The following is a 19754-nucleotide window of genomic DNA, read 5'->3' as shown; positions in this document are numbered from 1 at the left end:
CAATAGTGTATGATTGTTATATAGGGTTCATTCCCATCGAAAAACTCTGTCTCATTAGTGTGTGCACGTTATATAGGGTTCATACCCATCGAATAACTCTGTCTCGTCAGTGTATGAACATGATATAGGGTCCATACCCATCGAAACACTTTGTATCATTAGTGTATGAACGTTTTATAGGGTTCATACCCATCGAAAAACTCTGTCTCATCAGTGTATGAACGTTATACTAGTATAGGGTTCATACCCATCGAAAAACTCTGTCTTATTAGTGTATAAACGTTATATAGGGTCCATACCCATCGAAAAACTTTCTATCATTAGTGTATGAACGTTTTATAGCCGGGTCCATTTCCATCGACAAAATCTGTCATATCAGTGTATGAACATTATATATGGTTCATACCCATCGAAAAACTCTGTCTCATCAGTGATTGAACATTATATAGGGGTCATACCCATCGCAAAACTTTGTATTATTAGTGTATGAACTTTATATAGGGTTCATACCCATCGAAAAACTCTTTCTCTATAGTGTGTGCACGTTATATAGGGTTCATACCCATCGAATAACTCTGTTTCATTAGTGTATGAACGTTATATAGGGTTCATACCCATCGAAAAACTCTGTCTCATTAGTGTGTGCACGTTATATAGGGTCAATACCCATCGAATAACTCTGTCTCATCAGTGTATGAACGTTATATAGGGTCCATACCTATCGACAAAATCTGTCTAATTAGTGTACAAACGTTATGCAGGGTCCATACCCATCGAAAAACTTTGTATCATTAGTGTATGAACGTTTTATAGGGTCCATATCCATCGACAAAATCTGTCATATCAGTGTATGAACGTTATATAGGGTTCATACCCATCGAAAAACTCTGTCTCACCAGTGTATGAACGTTATATAGGGTCCATACCCATCGACAAAATCTGTCTCATCAGTGTATGACCGTTATATAGGGTTCATACCCATCAAATAACTCTGTCTCATCAGTGATTGAACATTATATAGGGGTCATACCCATCGCAAAACTCTGTCTCACCAGTGTATGAACGTTATATAGGGTCCATACCCATCGAAAAACTTTGTATCATTAATGTATGAACGTTTTATAGGGTTCATAACCATCGACAAAATCTGTCTTATCAGTGATTGAACATTATATATGGTTCATACCCATCGAAAAACTCTGTCTCACCAGTGTATGAACGTTATATAGGGTCCATACCCATCGAAAAACTTTGTATCATTAGTGTATGAACGTTTTATAGGGTTCATACCCATCGACAAAATCTGTCTCATCAGTGTATGACCGTTATATAGGGTTGATACCCATCAAATAACTCTGTCTTATCAGTGATTGAACATTATATAGGGGTCATACCCATCGCAAAATTTTGTATCATTAGTGTATGAACTTTATATAGGGTTCATACCAATCGAAAAACTCTTTCTCATTAGTATGTGCACGTTATATAGGGTTCATACCCATCGAAAAACTCTTTCTCTATAGTGTGTGCACGTTATATAGGGTTCATACCCAACCCATAACTTTGTTTCATTAGTGTATGAACGTTAAATAGGGATCATACCCATCGAAAAACTCTGTCTCATATGAACGTTATATAGGGTTCATACCCATCGAATAACTCTGTCTCATTAGTGTATGAACGTTATATAGGGTCCATACCCATCGAAAAACTTTGTATCATTAGTGTATGAACTTTATATAGGGTTCATACCCATCGAATAACTCTGTCTCATCAGTGTATGAACGTTATATAGGGTCCATACCTATCATGTGTGAACGTTGTTATAGTGTTTATGTATTTTGTATAACTGTGTCTCATTGGTTTTTTATCATTGTAGGGTCTACATATCCATCTTATAACTCTGTCTCATGTTTGTTTTACGTCCAGTGACAAATATTTCATTCATGTTCAGGACGAGATCATATTATCGATGAATACAATAGTTAGGTTATTCAACCGCTAGTCTCTGTCCGTTCAATAAACGATTTAAATCCAGTGGCAAATATTCCAATCATGCATATAAACTGTGTTTAAGAACCATTATGTATACATCTATGAACCACAGGCAATACTTACAGAATGTATATGAGAACCACAGAGTAAACTTACAGACTGTATCTAAGAACCACAGACAATACTTACAGACTATATCTAAGAACCACAGACAATACATACAGACTGTACCTAAGAACCATAGACTATACTTACAGACTGTATATAAGAACCACAGACAATACTTACAGACTACATATAAGAACCACAGACAATACATTCAGACTGTACCCAAGAAACATAGACTATACTTACAGACTGTATCTAAGAACCACAGACAATACATACAGACTGTACCTAAGAACCACAGACAATGCTTACAGACTGTATCCAAGGACCACATACAATACCTACAGACTACATATAAGAACCACATACAATACATACAGAGGGTACCTTAGAACCACAGACAATGCTTACAGACTATATCTCAGAACCATGCACAGTACTTACAGACTATATCTAAGAACCAGACTATACTTACAGACTGTATCTCAGAACCATAGACTTACAGACTGTTCATAAGAACCACAGACAATACTTACAGACTACATCCAAGAACCACAGACAATGCTTAGACTATATCTAAGAACCATGGACTATACTTACAGACTGTATCTTAGAATCACAGTTTATACTTACAGACTGTACCTAAGAACCACAGACAATGCTTACAGACTGTATCTAAGAACCATAGACTATACTTACAGACTGTATCTAAGAAACCACAGACAATACATACAGACTGTACCTAAGAACCACAGACAATGCTTACAGACTGTATCTAAGGACCACATACAATACTTACAGACTACATCTAAGAACCACATACATTACATACAGAGGGTACCTTAGAACCACAGACAATGCTTACAGACTATATCTCAGAACCATGCACAGTACTTACAGACTATATTTCTGAACCAGACTATACTTACAGACTGTACCTAAGAACCACATACAATACTTATAGACTACAACTTAGAACCACATACAATACATACAGAGGGTACCTTAGAACCACAGACAATGCTTACAGACTATATCTCAGAACCATGCACAGTACTTACAGACTAAATCTAAGAACCAGACTATACTTACAGACTGTATCTCAGAACCACAGACTTACAGAATGTACATAAGAACCACAGACAATACTTATAGACTACATCCAAGAACCACAGACAATGCTTAGACTATATCTAAGAACCATGGACTATACTTACAGACTTTATCTTAGAACCACAGACTATACTTACAGACTGTACCTAAGAACCACAGACAATGCTTACAGACTGTATCTAAGAACCATAGACTATACTTACAGACTGTACCTAAGGACCACATACAATACTTACAGACTACATCTAAGAACCACATACAATACATACAGAGGGTACCTTAGAACCACAGACAATGCTTACAGACTATACCTAAGAACCACAGACAATGCTTACAGGCTATATATCAGAACCATAGTCTTTACTTACAGACTGTATCTAAGAACAATACACAGTACTTACAGACTACATCTAAGAACCACAGACAATACAAACAGACTATTTAAGAACCACAGATAATATGTACAGACTGTATATAAGAACCATAGACTATACGTACAGACTGTACCTAAGAACCACAGAAAATACTTACAGATTACATCGAAGAACCACAGACAATACTTACAGACTATATATAAGAACTGCAGACAGTACCTACAGACTGTTTCTAGAAATCTCATTTGTCTTATATATTTTAACATCTAAAGTTAACTAATTGTCTTATGTACATGCCTTAAATATTTCATTATCTATATTTTACTAATGGTCTATGTACATTTGTCTTACATTGTCCATCTGTAACTAACCATTGATTTTATGAGTTTTATAGATTAAGGTTTCACTGCAAGTATCACAGACAATTCACATTTCAGATAAATCCTTACCGACATTCATGAATCATGAAAATTAGACCAAGGTTAGATGAAACCTGCCAGACTGATACATGTATGTACCCCTTTCAATCATTACATATACATCATATAGTTGACCTACTACTTCCAGTATTTTAGAAATGGAACTAATCACATAACTTTCAACATAAAATGAGGTAAAGGTCAGAAAAAAACCCTGTATAACTGAAATGTATACATAGCCAGGAATCAATATACCAAATATAGTTATCCATCCTATTATTCATAGTATATACTAAATTTAAATGACAAACATATAAGCAGATGCTGAACCATTAAAATGAGGTTGAGGACATGGACATGGACATGGACATTTAACAGAGAAAAAAATCTTAACATATGGTATCTGCAGCATCCAAGCCTTCTAACTTTTGAGATATAAAATTTATATTTCAGAAAAATTATCCTGTAACATGAAAAATTTATGGTCATTTATCATAATTTAAAACCATTACATATTGCTTGGAATGTATCTAATAACCACAGAAACAGCATACACACTGTATGTTTGAATATTGGAAAATACATTCAGACAAGATCTTTGAAAAAGACATAACATACTGACGATATCTAAGAATCACAGACAATTCATACATGTATACATGTAGATCATTTCTAAGAAACCCATATAATTCACACAGATTGTATCCTGATCTAGTTTTACTTGGTGGGAATAGTAAAGTTATCATTTAATAATAAAATCATTTCACATATGCTAAGTCTAATTCAGGCATTTTATTACACTCAATTGAGTCAATTCTTTGTGTAAACTTTGATTATGACAGTATAATCCTGTTGAAGCAATTGTCTCTCTCGTTTTCTTTCTTTTCCTCCATTATTTTCTTTAAGATGCAAATTATATTTCAAAGCCATATCAATTATTGGAACAGGTTTCCTTTTTGAAGAAGACGTTTCTAAGTTGAAAAACTTGTGGCTAATCCATTTGTAATTTTTGAACAATAAAATACTAGCTTTTCTTTTAATATACATATTGGATAAAATCAAATCAATCAAAACAAGTTTAATTAATTTTTTTTTTATTATCATAAAACTTTCAATTTCTCCTCATTTGCATACAGTTAATATATTTTTCATGCATAACATTAAAGTATATAACAAAATAGACAAACATGTAACCAATTGAATCATATATAAAAAGAGGTCACAATGTGGTTTGGAGAGATTTTTTTTTATAGAAAGACTAATTCAATCGACATTTTTAGAAACATTCTATTCTATTATAGAGCAAACAAATTTATTATCAATTGATAAATTGTGACTTTTGGACTTTCTGTCTTGTAATTCTTTTGACTTATTTCTGTTTTTCAACACATAATGTCAACAATCAATGAGCATAACATGTGAATAGTCAATTCCAGTTTAAATATTCATTATATTTGAAGTAAAATTATTTGTTAACTTATCATAATCATTATGTCTGTCTTTCTGTATTCCCAACATTTAACACTTGCATTGTTAGGTATAATAAAACAGATGATAAAGCATCCTCTATGCAATGAAGAAAGTTCCCAATGAAAACTGAGAATTAGAGCATACCTGAATTTTACCAGAAGAATCACTGGAGTGATACTTTCCAAAGTAGTTTTGTATGGAGTCTTCATTCATATTTTTTTCTTTTGAAATTCATATTTAATGTGTGCCAAGATTATTTAACCTTTATCTAGAGAGGCATCCATTGTTGACAGGCCTTATGGAAAATATATTTTACAAAACTAAATATAATTGGAGGGGGGAGAATAATACTACACATATCAAAGAATCAAGAAGTAAAATACACAGTTCATAACTACAAGGTATTCAAGTATGACATCTTAATATTATAAAATACAAAACCCAAAGAAAGTAACCTTACTAAAAACTTAAAATAGTTGTCAATGCTACTCAAGTAGGAAAAGGTATAAAAAAAACCGTCTCAAACGTATTTAAAAATGAGTAAAACGTAATTACAAAACAGATATATCAGAAAAATACAATTCCTGAATTTAACATTAGTCTATCATAGTGGTAAAATATAAAACAAAAACTCAAAACTAAGTGCTATAATAGTCTTCTCTGTTCTTTAAAATTGTTGACACTTATATGGCAAGCTCTAAGAAGTCTTCATAAACCTAAAATAAAATTACTTTCATGTAAAATTCACAAAATCTGGTTTAATTTTTGAAATAAACATTTTGAAAGAAAAAAAAAGTTTGAACTATTTATATTACATTTCCACAAGATGACTGGCTTTCCCAGTGATATATCAAACTCAAGTTGGTATGGTGTCTTTTTCTAATCTTCTGGTTTGGACATGTCGCAAAAAATACCTTTTTTTGGTTTAAAAATATTTTACCAAATATAATTTATTATACGACTGGAAAATCTTTGGCTTGCAAGGTAGATCCAACTATCAAAACATTTAAGTGTAATCAAGCATATTTAAATTTAATTAAAAAAATACCCTTTTATAATAAAGGGCAGATAATTACATTGATTTGATAGGACAATTTGTGTTTAGTTCTAATGGACAGACAGACTGACAGGGTGAGATCTATATTCACCTCAAAAACTCAATAAGTTGGATACGGACACGATTATATCAAGGCAAGAGGTTTAAAACAATAATCTTCAATAAATTTAGTATACAGTACAATGTAACAATTATATCAGAATTATTTATTTTTGATTTTGTATCTGGAAAATTAAAACTATACCAGTAAAGTCTCTTCTCGTTTTGAAATTTAAAGGAAACCAAACTAAAAAATACTGTGAGAAGGCAGTAAAGGTATATTTTTTGTTCATGTCCATTTTGAATTGATCAAATGTTTTATTAATCCCAGGGAAACTGTTTGGAGCAGCATATCCAGTCTGCCTTACTTCACCAGAGTACTAAGCAGATTTTCCATTGGTCAATAAAACATTAAATCTCCATAAAAATATGTAAAAAAAAAAGTAAAAATACAAAAATACTGAACTCCGAGGAAAATTCAAAAAGGAAAATCAAAAATCAAAAGACAAAATCAAAAGTCCAAACACATCAAACGAATGGATAACAACTGTCATATTCCTGACTTGGTACAGGCATTTTCTAATGTAGAAAATGGTGGATTGAACCTGGTTTTATAGCTAGCTAAACTTCTCACTTGTATGACAGTCACAAGATGAATTGAAACATTTTCCAATATGCCTTAATAAAATGGATTTTAATGAAGTTGTTATATGCATATGTCTCATATTGAAAGTTTTTTTTCAGATCAAATAATCCTAGATAAATTTCAGTTTTAAAAAATATTTTTTTGGGGTGATTGATACCATTGTAGGTCCTGGATTTCTTTCAATATCACCATACAGCAACTGGTCGCTTTAATCTTCACTGTTGTTAGGGTAGATGTTCTTTTGGTTAAAATACTACTCACAACTTCATTACACTCTGAAACAATATACACATAGATATATATTTATATCAATATATAAAGAAAAGAGATAAAGAGTTTTAAGTTGCAATATATACACACTCTTCAACTTGATTGACTTTCTCAGATCTTTTTTTTTTTAAAACTTAACTTTGCTTTAACAAGTTAAAAGTACATAAAGAGTGGATGATGAACTGCAATAATTTATATAACATGCACTTCAATCACCATGTTTGAGATTTTTTTTATAGGTCCGGTTAGGGCCGATTTTGGCCTCAAATTTCAGATTCATCTGACGAAAGATTTTTACCACTTTTTAAAAACTATTTCATTTGAATAAATAGTTTTTGTGAAAGATTTCTACTGATTTACGGTAGTCATTAAAAACGTTCCAATTCAAGCTCAAACATGAAAAATCTACCAAATATGCTGAAAAATGTCACCTTTTCAGATGTTTTTTGTCAAAAATGAAAGTGGCCGCATCCGTGTTCATCCTCAACCTTTATATATGTTTTGTATTATCATAAAATACAACTTACATTTTAATATAAAGGATGAACACGAATGCGGCCACTTTCGCTTTACATGAAAACCGTCTAAAATTTGACTAAGATGCTAGAATTGTTAAGCTTTCAGTGGTGCTAGTACCTGATGTATGTGCATTGTATTGTCAAGAACAGCCAGTATTTATGTTGCAGATGCATTCTACTGTCCAATAAATAACTGAAAGTTTACATTTCAACAATTTTGTAAAACTGCTATAGTTTGGGGCCAAAAAGGGGTCTTAAACTATCAACAAATTTTGTTTGTGCAAATGTGAATAATTCCTCAAACTGAATTTAAAATATAAGTCTGTTGTCAGATTAAAAATGGTGACATTTTGTTTTAAAAAAATATTGTTATTTACCAGGGCTTCCAAAAAATATTTGAGCCAGCCGGACATTTTGTGTCTTATACCATGTATACAGATCTCTTAAGACTATGTAACAAAAGACAACCATGGTAATCAGTTGGCCATCATATAACCAATGATTGACAATTAAAAAAAACCAGATATCAAACTTTACTTTGAAATAAATTCAATGTTCTGGCGTAAAGTGCTAAACTGACAGTTCATCATTTGAAGTGAGCAACATCAGTGTACTATATTCTGCCTTAGACTCTTTATTTGTGCAAAATAACATTATCAACCAGATGCTCCGCAGGGCGTAGCTTTATACGACCGCAGAGGTTGAACCCTGAACGGTTGGGGCAAGTATGGACACAACATTCAAGCTGGATTCCACTCTAAATTTGGATTGTGATTAAATAGTTGACACAGCATAGGTTTCTGCCACAGAATGAATGTATTCAAATGAACTTAAAATTTTTGTTTTCTCTTAGAGCAATTCACTATGCTGTTGAATATTAATCCTCTCAAAAAAATGTTTCAAGAAATTTTCTTTTTATTTATGAAATTTCAAATGAGAAAAATTGAACCCAATTTTTTATTCACATCCCCCTTTCCCTTATTCCAAAACTAATTTCAATTAAAATATTCTAATGGAGTTTGCAACAATTACTACTCATTTAAATACATCATAAAATATTAAGATGTAAAAAAAATGCTTGTTATCACTGAATGGTAAAGATTATTTAAATTTACCAGTTGGTAGTAAAAAGTGAATATATATTGTATATTGTATATAACAAAGATTTAAGTTGATTCTGGACAAAGAAAGATAACTCCAATTAAAAAAAATTCTTGCAGATATTTCTTGCTTACTATACTGGACAAAGAAAGATAACTCTTAATTAAAAAAAAAATTGCTATTTCACAATATTGTGAAATTAGATATTTCTTGCCATTGCACAATACTGTGCAATTGAAAAGACTTGCTATTGCACAATACTTAATATAATAATTTTAGATCCTGATTTGGACCAACTTGAAAACTGGGCCCATAATCAAAAATCTAAGTACATGTTTAGATTCAGCATATCAAAGAGGCCCAAGAATTTAATTTTTGTTAAAATCAAACTTAGTTTAATTTTGGACCCTTTGCACTTTAATTTAGACCAATTTTAAAACTGGGCCAAAAATTAAGAATCTACATACACAGTTAGATTTGGCATATCAAAGAACCCCAATTATTCAATTTTTGATGAAATCAAACAATGTTTAATTTTGGACCTCGATTTGGGCCAACTTGAAAACTGGGCCAGTAATCAAAAATCTAAGTACATTTTTAGATTCAGCATATCAAAGAACCCCAAGGTTTCAATTTTTGTTAAAATCAAACTAAGTTTAATTTTGGACCCTTTGGACCTTAATGTAGACCAATTTGAAAATGGGACCAAAAATTAAGAATCTACATACACAGTTAGATTCGGCATATTAAAGAACCCCAATTATTCAATTTTGATGAAATCAAACAAAGTTTAATTTTGGACCCTTTGGGCCCCTTTTTCCTTAACTGATGGGACCAAAACTCCCAAAATCAATACCAACCTTCCTTTTATAGTCATAAACCTTATGTTTAAATTTCATAGATTTCTATTTACTTATACTAACGCTATGGTGCGAAAACCAAGAAAAATGCTTATTTGGGTCCCTTTTTGGCCCCTTATTCCTAAACTGTTGGGACCGAAACTCCCAAAATCAATACCAACCTTCCTTTTGTGGTCATAAACATTGTGTTTAAATTTCATTGATTTCTATTCACTTTTACTAAAGTTAGAGTGCGAAAACTAAAAGTATTCGGACGACGACGACGACGACGACGACGACGACGACGACGACGACGACGACGCCAACGTGATAGCAATATACGACGAAAATTTTTTTAAAGTTATTGTGCGAAAACCAAGAATAATGCTTATTTGGGCCCTTTTTTGGCCCCTAATTCCTAAACTGTTGAAACCAAAACTCCCAAAATCAATCCCAACCTTTCTTTTGTGGTCATAAACCTTGTGTCAAAATTTCATAGATTTCTATTAACTTAAACTAAAGTTATAGTGCGAAAACCAAGAAAATGCTTATTTGGGCCCTTTTTGGCCCCTAATTCCTAAAATGTTGGGACCAAAACTCCCAAAATCAATACCAGCCTTCCTTTTATGGTCATAAACCTTGTGTTAAAATTTTATAGATTTCTATTCACTTTTACTAAAGTTAGAGTGCGAAAACTAAAAGTATTCGGACGACGACGACGACGACGCCAACGTGATAGCAATATACGACGAAAATTTTTTCAAAATTTGCGGTCGTATAAAAACTATATTTTCATTTTGAAAAACATATTTTGGTAACACATTAACCAGATGTTGACTTGACAATGATAAAACATGGACCAGATATGGATACGTAAAATCCATGTGCATTTTTAAAGCACGATTGAGTAAAAGTAGCTCTTTCCACATTATTTCATCATCAAAATACTAGAAATGAAAGTTAGATAAACGTACAAATGTATCAATGATAATTTTAATAGCATTTTTTATGAGCATTGATAGATTATTAAATTTCCCACCTGCACACATACTGACAAGATCAAACGTTGTTTTAATGACCTTTTAAATTTTTGTTATCAAATCATATTTATAAAACATTTACTAACATAGTTCTAATAACTTTAATCTTTTTGAAAAAAGAAATTAGATGTAAACAGCTGACATGTAGGAACTTCCAAATGTTTTGGTGAATTGTATTAATATGACCGTCTCTTGAGAAAGCTGAAAAGTAGATGAAGGTATCATGCTTATCCCAGACATACTGTCATTTGTAAGGAATATATGACCGTTTTAGAAGCCATGTAATTTATTGTTTCCAATTAAGAAAAAATGTTAACTTGTTATTATACACTACCAAATGCTCTATGTGTATCAATCTCGTCACAGAAACTCCTCTCTTGCTCAACAGCAATTTCTTTATTCCGTATCTGATAAAAAGAAAATCGTATTGAATTAACCACCCACTCTACATAATTTTTTTATATGATGTATTGAAAACAAATGAATTAAATGCTTGTTGAAAACTGTATGTATTTTTGTTCCACAGTTCAAATTCACATTAGGCAAATAAAGATCCAAAGTTTCATTCTTTTGATCAAAATGTTTTTGTAATTTTCTTAAACAGCAAATATAGGCAAGTAGATTGGGTGCAACAAACTACCTATGGGATAGTTTTAATCCGTAAATGGAAGGTCATGGACTTAGAACCAACCTAAATTTGAACCCCTGTATTCTAGTGTATATCAATTTTCCTTAAGTTCAAATTTAAATAACACCATACAGCAGAATTAAATCCATATTAATCAAAGATGTTCACTAGTCAAGTTTTTAAATTTTGTCAGATTTCGTAATTCCTCTATAGTTCTATCCAATTGAAGACAAAAATGCAACATTCATTTTTCTTTTCAGAATCTTTAACATTCTGGAAAGAAGTCATTTGTACAAATTTTGAATTCTTGTAATTTTAGCTTCCTAGCATTTTGTAATTATTATAGTGTTTGGAAAGTAAGACTTGTCAATGATTAAGATATCGAAATTCAAGAGATAATTTTCCCCACAAATTTTCAATAGCCTATATCTCATGATATATCTCAAACAAACAAAAAAAGCACAAACAAGACAGTTATTACTTGTTTTTTGCTCTTTTGTTCTTTATTAATCACATATCAATATTTACCAGTTTGATGAAAAGCTTGATATTTTGAAAAGGAGATGAAAACATCCTTTAAGTAATTTACCATATTTTCAAATGGTGTGATGAATTCTGAATGTGTATATATATAACTAACCCGAAATGTAGAATATCTGACTGTTTGAATGTTGCCTACAAAAAAAAATGAAGGCATAAGCATATAAATTCTTATTTATTTTTTGCTTATAAGAATAAAAAATGCACATTGAAGACCTATTGGTGGCCTTGGGCTGTTTTCTTCTCTTTGGTTGGGTTGTTGTCTCGTTGACACATTACCCCTTTCCATTCTTTATTGTAAGTTGATCATTCAATAAATGTGATAAGCCTCAGAAAATTAAATCTGTTTTTTCATGTTTGTAGCTGTCTGTTTCTCACATTAAGAAATATGTCTTGCATTACACTGCATATATAGTTAAATAAATGCATTCAAGATACATTGTAATGGAGTCTAAATATATTCTTTATGTGATTTTGGAAGCAACACTATTAATGGATGGAAATGCAGAGAGCTGATATTTATGCAGTTCAATATATATATTCATATATATCAGCCATATACAACAATACCTGATAAATACTATGTAAACCTTTGTTTGTTAGGATGACAGCCACACGCTAACTTTTGGTTACTTTCTGTGGGAAATATTATATTGCTATACAATAATAGTTCTTCTTGTGGAAATAATATTCCAGAATAGTTTTACCATTGGGAACTTATATATTCTGTAACAACACTCCTCCTTTTGGCAGGGGCTCCCATTGATTTCTTCATTTCTATACACTGTAAACAAAATTCCAATAAAATGAATTTTATTAACCAATAACAAAAATATGATATATTTTATTTTTAAGATATAATTATTCATTCATGTGATATGTGGGGAAAACTATTTTTATATTTTTTGGGTGTATCTCTTTAACATTTTTGAAGGATGATTGCTTATAGAATTTTTACAGTATTGTTGATTCGATCATCTTTATGTTGTTCATCTGTGTCTGAGTGTCATGTAATAAAAATGTAATCTCTACACAAAGTATGTTTATTTTCCATAGAAACAGATAGCCTTTTGAAATACTGAGGATGGCTTGTAATTTAATTATCATCATGATCATTAAATTCATAGACAACACTGTGAGTGCCATTTTAACCTTAAAGAGAGATAGTAACTAAAACTATAGCACTTATATGTAAAAGACCTCTTCTGCTGCAAATTTCATTAAGAGTGGTCTTTTTGGGGCAGCTGTAGAGGCAATATTTGTTCTGGCAATTTGCAAGTTTATTTTATTTGTCTACATGATTAATTTTCTTATGCTTGATTTGTTCAGAACAGTATACATTTTGTCTTGTATCTACAGTGTATCCAGTTTTATTTTAGAAAAATGAACACTGTCACTCTCATGAAAGAATTTTATGTGTGCATGACTTTCCAACATACATGTATATGGCCTCTTATAAATAATTATCACATAACTTTTTCAAATTCTGCAATCAAAATACCGGGACCCTTCCTGATGCAATGTATAACTAAGTTTGGGTACATCTATGCTTTGTTTATTAAATGTAAAGTAAATGTTAAAATTTTGATTACAAAATCAGACGCCACAACCATTTTAAGACTCACTCACTGTATATATATATTATATATATATGACTGTATATATAATTCTTAAGAAATTAGAGAAAAATGTTATTTTTGTTACTTGCAATTGGTCTTTCATATCTTGCCCTTCATAACTCGACTATCCTAACTCGCCTATACACCTCGCTGATAAGGAGCCCTATGTTTTACTGTGTAATGTCATCAATTTCAGCAGATCTGAGGGGTTGCACTTGCAAAAATTACAGATGGATGATATAGGGATTTCTATGTATCTCCCAAAACTTTGTTTGTAGGGACTAGGAAATATAAAAAAAAAGTCACATTCAACTGGAATATATTCCATTCATTCTTATAATAATAGACATCATTTTCATACCTTTATATCAAAGGTGGTCTCAGTTTGGTCTCCTGTTACATGCATAGCAAGTCTCACCACTTCAGCAAAGGTCATCTTTGATTAAGTTTTAGCCCCAGGTATGCACAGTATTCTAACAGGGTCATCCATCATTAACATTGGTACAACTTGCTTCAGGTTGGAATATCCTCAAATTAAAATGCTTTTCAACCTTTTCTGAAGTTTGTAAATCATATATATAAATAAATATAATCCGTAAAAAAAAGTTTTTTAGATCCACCATAGATTTGGATATTTTTCCATTTTATAATAATGGAGCATAAATAATTGTAACTCAAGACCAGAAACAGTGAAAAAAGTCAAATTTGAACTTAATCTGTGTTTTGTTGTTATAAGCAGTGTATAAGTTTTATAACATTTGTTGAGACAAATTAAAGTTAGAGACTAGAAAAGAGGTTTAGCAATTGGTGCGAGGACACAGTTATTGTCCTTTGATTTTCATTGTCCACATATATATATTCCCTAGTGTAAACAGTGTATTAGTTGCCAATTTTTTTCGTACCCTTTTCTAATTTATTTCTTGACATTTTATGCATGAAATATTAAGTAAGGGGATGAAATTACATGATAAAAAATTTGGGTGCTGAATTTTTATGTTAAGTAGTGATTTGGTCCAGTGGAAAAGGGAAAAAATTAGTATGTCTGAAGCTGTCAAACTGAATTTTAGACACCCTTAACACAGAATTGTCAATATTTTGAGTTAGAGAGCTGGTAGAAGTTTCTATAATTTTGCTTTATTTGTCCCAATAGTAGTACACTACACTGTAAAATCTTTTTGAGATTGAACAAGTGCCATTTTTTTTTAATTTGAATGTACAATGTATTGTCTAAAAGAAATGCACTACGAAATAACTCTTCTCTGGCCTAAGAGATGAAATCAGTAAATGTAGATTCTGTACTTTGGCAACTTCCCTGAATGGTTTACTGGTCTCAATAAAAGTAAAGGATTTAAATCTGTGTTTGATAGAAATTCTGTCATTTAACGGCTAAATAAGCAGTTTAAAGCAGTTTCCATGTTTATGGGTTACAGGCATGCTGACTTTTTATTTGAAGGCTTTTTATGTTTTGATATTTGTGTTTCTGTGCTCAATTCAAATTCTATTACCCATTAGGTGAACTCCGAATCTAGAGAAAAGTAGATTATCACAGAAAAATGTGCAAAATATGTTTTATTCATGGCCCTGGTTAAACGGCCTGTTTCATGTACATTGTATGTGAAATGTGAAGAGCTTTGTACATAAAATATGTAGTCCATCATAAATATTTCACTAAATCTATAAAAAAGCAGTCTTCTTTAGAATAGTTAGTGGTTCAAATATATATGCCAATTTAGACTAAAACTGCGTGCAAGTTTTCCTTGAAAAGTGAAAAAAAAAATGTGCATTAGACCATGCTGTCTGCAAAAAAGTTGAATGCAAGAGTATTTGTGCAATTAGACTTCTTGTATCATAACATCCTAGCATAGAAATGAACAAAAAATAACAAATTTCAATTTCTCATAGCTTCTGTATGAATTTTTATATGTATTAAAATATGTGCTACCGCCTAAATCGACTCTAAATAATCTTTAATCTTACATTTTATACTCATAATCATGTGGAATGCTTTTTGTAACTTTTCTTTACATTTAAAGTACATTTAATACATATGGAAGAATAATTTATGGTAAAAAAACTTCAAAAACTTGAAATTGGGTAAAAAAATTGCATGTTTATGTGACAACAGTAAAAGTTAGAGACCACTTTTACCAGCAGGCAGCTGCAGTGGTCTGGGAACAATGTATTTTAATAGGAAATGAATCGGATAGACTCTTTGGTATAATGTTGACAAAATCTTGGACTCCACGGTCCACGAGACTTCCAAGACTTGGAGATTAATGGATTTTGGTGGCGTAATCTTATAGAAAAAAATGTTGGAACTGCTGAGGCTATACATTGACCACATAGTTCTAAAGTTTTATCATAAAATTAATTAGATATATTTTGTCATATAAAATGTCCAAAATAAGTGTGATTTATAAAAAGTTCTATAATGTTTTTGAATTTGGACTGCAATCAGCGCCGTTTTTTAATTACCCTGTTTGCATTCTGTGATAAAATGAATGTGATAATAACAAATTTAAAGTGACATACTATAAGTTTGATACGCTGGCATCACTAGTTTGAAAGACATTTTATTGATATTATCGGAAATTATTAAGACACATGTAAGATAATAGTGAATATGTTTTTTAACAAATGTTTGGTACCATATTGTATCTTTATTACCTATGTATGAAACGACAATAAAATCACTGATTATCAGCTACAATTAGTTAGTGTCTAGTCCCGCCAATATATATGTATTTTTATGGGATGCATAAAAAAGTTATATTTATATTTATTTATTCATTCTGTCTTTGGATTCAGGTTCCAGATATTTTTTTCAAATTCAATCCATTTATATGAGAGGGGGTAGAAGGGGTCCTGATCCTGAAATCCCGGGCTAAAATATACCTCATCCCGAAATCCGGGGCTTAAAAACACGAAATCCCGAGGTCCCGAAATTCGAAAAAGGAATTCCCGGATCCTGAAAGGGTCAATCCCAAAATCCCGAGGTTAAAAACATCCGATCCCGGAGTCCTGATAAAGGTCCTATCCCCCCTCTTATACATATGGTTTGATTGGTGATTAATTCAGTGGTAAAAAAAAATCACACCAGACACATAATCTAATTCATGAATAGACTAATAAAATACAAAATTGTGGCAAAATATTTTTTATAGACCAGATCACGGCACTTGTTTCTATCCATGCGAAGACCCACTATCAAACGATATATTTACGTAAATATATTTGACAGTGGGTCTTCCCATGGATAGAAACAAGTGCCTGTGGACCAGATACATAACCCAAGACGGAAATAGATTGCCACTAAATACTGACCTCTATAGAGAAACGATTCAGTTCTTAAACTTCTTCTGTAATGAAAAATCTAGTGCTCTAGCAGGTCCGTGGTGATTTTAGTTGACAAGCCGAAGTCCCTGTAGTTTAATTTAATCTATTAATTCTAGAACTGAATTTGCTTACTTTTTTATGTAACAATTTTTAAAAATATTGCAATCTTGCAATAGGTATTACATATCTGCATGTTTATATATTTTAACAGCGTATATTACCATTTCAAAAGAGAGAAAAAAAAACTTTTTTTCGTTTTTGTATTCATGTGTATACCTTTGCTACCTCAAACGTAGAGAGCTCAAATAAAAATATAAAATGGAGTCAAAAGCGGAATAATTCCGGAGTACACCTTTTCAATGAAAATCTCTATGTACACGTTGGCGTTTATGTAAGTTGTTTTTTTACTTTTGCAAGCACATCATACACCGTTCAAGTTTATGTTCGCTTGATGTCTTCAATGAAATTGAAGGATACGGCGTTGCAAACAACACTGATGTAAAACCCGGAGTACATCGGGAAAACTTGTGTCGTTTACTGAACATTTCTAAAAATGATTTCATTACCCTCAATATAATTTCCAGCTGATTACTATGACCAATCTGAATGTCATCTGAATGTCATCTGGATATTTCTGTTTTGTTTCATGGACTTATAAAAATAAATAAGATCTTTGAAAATAATTTTCTGTAACAAAGATGGCGAAGATAGCAATGATGTCAGGAGGATCAATAATGATCAGCGATTGGTTTATTTTTTTTAAATTTGTTATCAGTACTAAAAGATTTTGTTAGACCGTACTTGCTAGACTTCAAAGCACTATGGTATTATATGTTAACGTTAGCGATTGGTTGATCGCACTGTTAAGTTTTTGTTAACGATATTATCAGAAATTTGTTAGACCGCACGGTCTCACGGTCTTACTTTGTTAGTTATATAAGAAGACTAAAAAACATAATATATTTCTTATATTAAAAGATAAAAAGTATAGGATCGATAAAGAAATTAACAGAATACAAAGTTCTCACCTAATAGTTTTTATATGCCAAAAATCAGATATGTGTTATTTCAAATAAGAAAAAAATAATTTACCTTGGTCATATATAAATTTGCTATGAGGAGTGCAAAATTCTACTAGAGTTATTTCCCTTAGTACAACTCTTATTATTATTCTCATTATTGTTTATGTTGAAAATAAAAGTAGCTTCAGCAGGAGACACACGAAATGGTTTGCAATTTTAACACAAATTGATGATGTAACTGATATCAACACATGTGATTGCAATGACAAAAATATATTTTTAACTGAATCTGGTCTTTTGCCAAAGAATTTTACTGATATTTATATATGCTCAACCCATTTTAACCAATTATTGAAAAGATACTCGGATTTGAGAAGGAGAAAAGTATGTCAGATTCCTACTTTAATAAGTGATCATCCTCAGGTAGCATCACATTCTATTGTTGGTGGTTTTAAGAAGCCATTTTAGCCTAGCCGCAATATCACCATCAATGATGTAGAGAAGATTCAGAAGTGTTATGGCCTCACACTTCCTATTGCATGTATTGGAAAGGACAGTTATTACCGAAAAAAAATTGATTTATTTAAAGTAAGTTCCTTGGGGTAAATTTCAGCAGTATATTGAGAAAATTCTTGATTATTTAACGAAAAAATATCATCAAGATAACGGTATGTGTTGTTGAATTTATCAATTAAATGCAATTTCGACGGGTCTTTACTGAGTTTAGTGATAAACTGAGATTTGTAACAGTACAAAAACAAGTCTATTGTTAAAGGGGCACAATGGGGATACCTACAACCTGTCGATAAACTTTGTTGCCGAAACTTACATGAATATTATCAAAGAGAAAAATAACAGCTTCAATCATCTCATCACACCTCCAGTAAGTATATCTAGCATACATTGTATTTACCTTTCTCATTAGAGAAGAAAGCTTTAAATGAGTTGCAGCAAATATATTTGCATTCAGCTTTACCAAACGACCATTTAAGTAAATATGAAAACTTTTGTTTAATAAGATAGTGTGGAGGGGTAGTGTAAAGAGTAGAAAAATCAGAACTGTCAACAGAATCAAAAGGACCATCAAAAGTACGTAATTTATCTAAAATATTCATAGAACTTTTTACACTCCGAAAATGGTTTATACCACTATGTTCATACATTTTATTACAATAGTTTATGATATTAAGCTCTTTAATAGTAGTTAATGAACTAGTTAAGAGTACTGAAAGATTAGTTGTAGAACACTTACTAGAGGCCGAGATGAAACGATATTTAATTTTTTTTGTGTGTAGTTTAGGTAGCCAATATATAGTGGGGACCTTCAAATGTTCAGAAGAAGCCTTAAGCTTTGATGTGGTTGTGATATGTTTGTTTACTATATGACTCTCTGTGGAGCGGATGGACTTGAATGTAGATGAATTTAAAATTTCATTCTTAAGAACGTCCGTGTAGTATTTACGGCATACCACCACCACATTGGTGGCTGCTTTGTCGGCCGGTACAAACACAAACCACTTTGAAAGTTTTTGAAGTTTATTTCTTATTCTGGAAATAGGTGTATTATGTACTTTATTATTTACTTTAAATTATTTTCAAAATGTGATATTCTCTTATCTA

General features: G+C 31.5%; 3 long non-coding RNA genes across 3 annotated transcripts in view; all 3 read right to left on the bottom strand.

The window, feature by feature from the left end:
* The window catches only part of LOC134693761 (uncharacterized), a 74293-nt gene that overhangs the window by 39110 nt on the left and 15429 nt on the right, over window positions 1-19754 (bottom strand). The window lies entirely within an intron of this gene.
* On the bottom strand, window positions 5233-11413 carry LOC134692904 (uncharacterized). The gene is made up of 3 exons (XR_010102289.1): window positions 11324-11413; window positions 7379-7496; window positions 5233-6195 (listed from the first exon to the last, which is right to left on the bottom strand). It is a non-coding gene; the product is annotated as an uncharacterized LOC134692904 (long non-coding RNA).
* LOC134693757 (uncharacterized) lies at window positions 12879-18024 on the bottom strand. Its single transcript, XR_010102464.1, has 4 exons — window positions 17679-18024; window positions 17101-17198; window positions 14138-14332; window positions 12879-12941 (listed from the first exon to the last, which is right to left on the bottom strand). It is a non-coding gene; the product is annotated as an uncharacterized LOC134693757 (long non-coding RNA).

Source organism: Mytilus trossulus, chromosome 12 (assembly GCF_036588685.1).
Source record: "Mytilus trossulus isolate FHL-02 chromosome 12, PNRI_Mtr1.1.1.hap1, whole genome shotgun sequence".
Lineage (NCBI taxonomy): Eukaryota > Metazoa > Mollusca > Bivalvia > Mytilida > Mytilidae > Mytilus > Mytilus trossulus.
The sequence above is the reverse complement of the archived record's forward strand: the minus strand, read 5'-3'. Positions and strand labels throughout refer to the sequence as shown.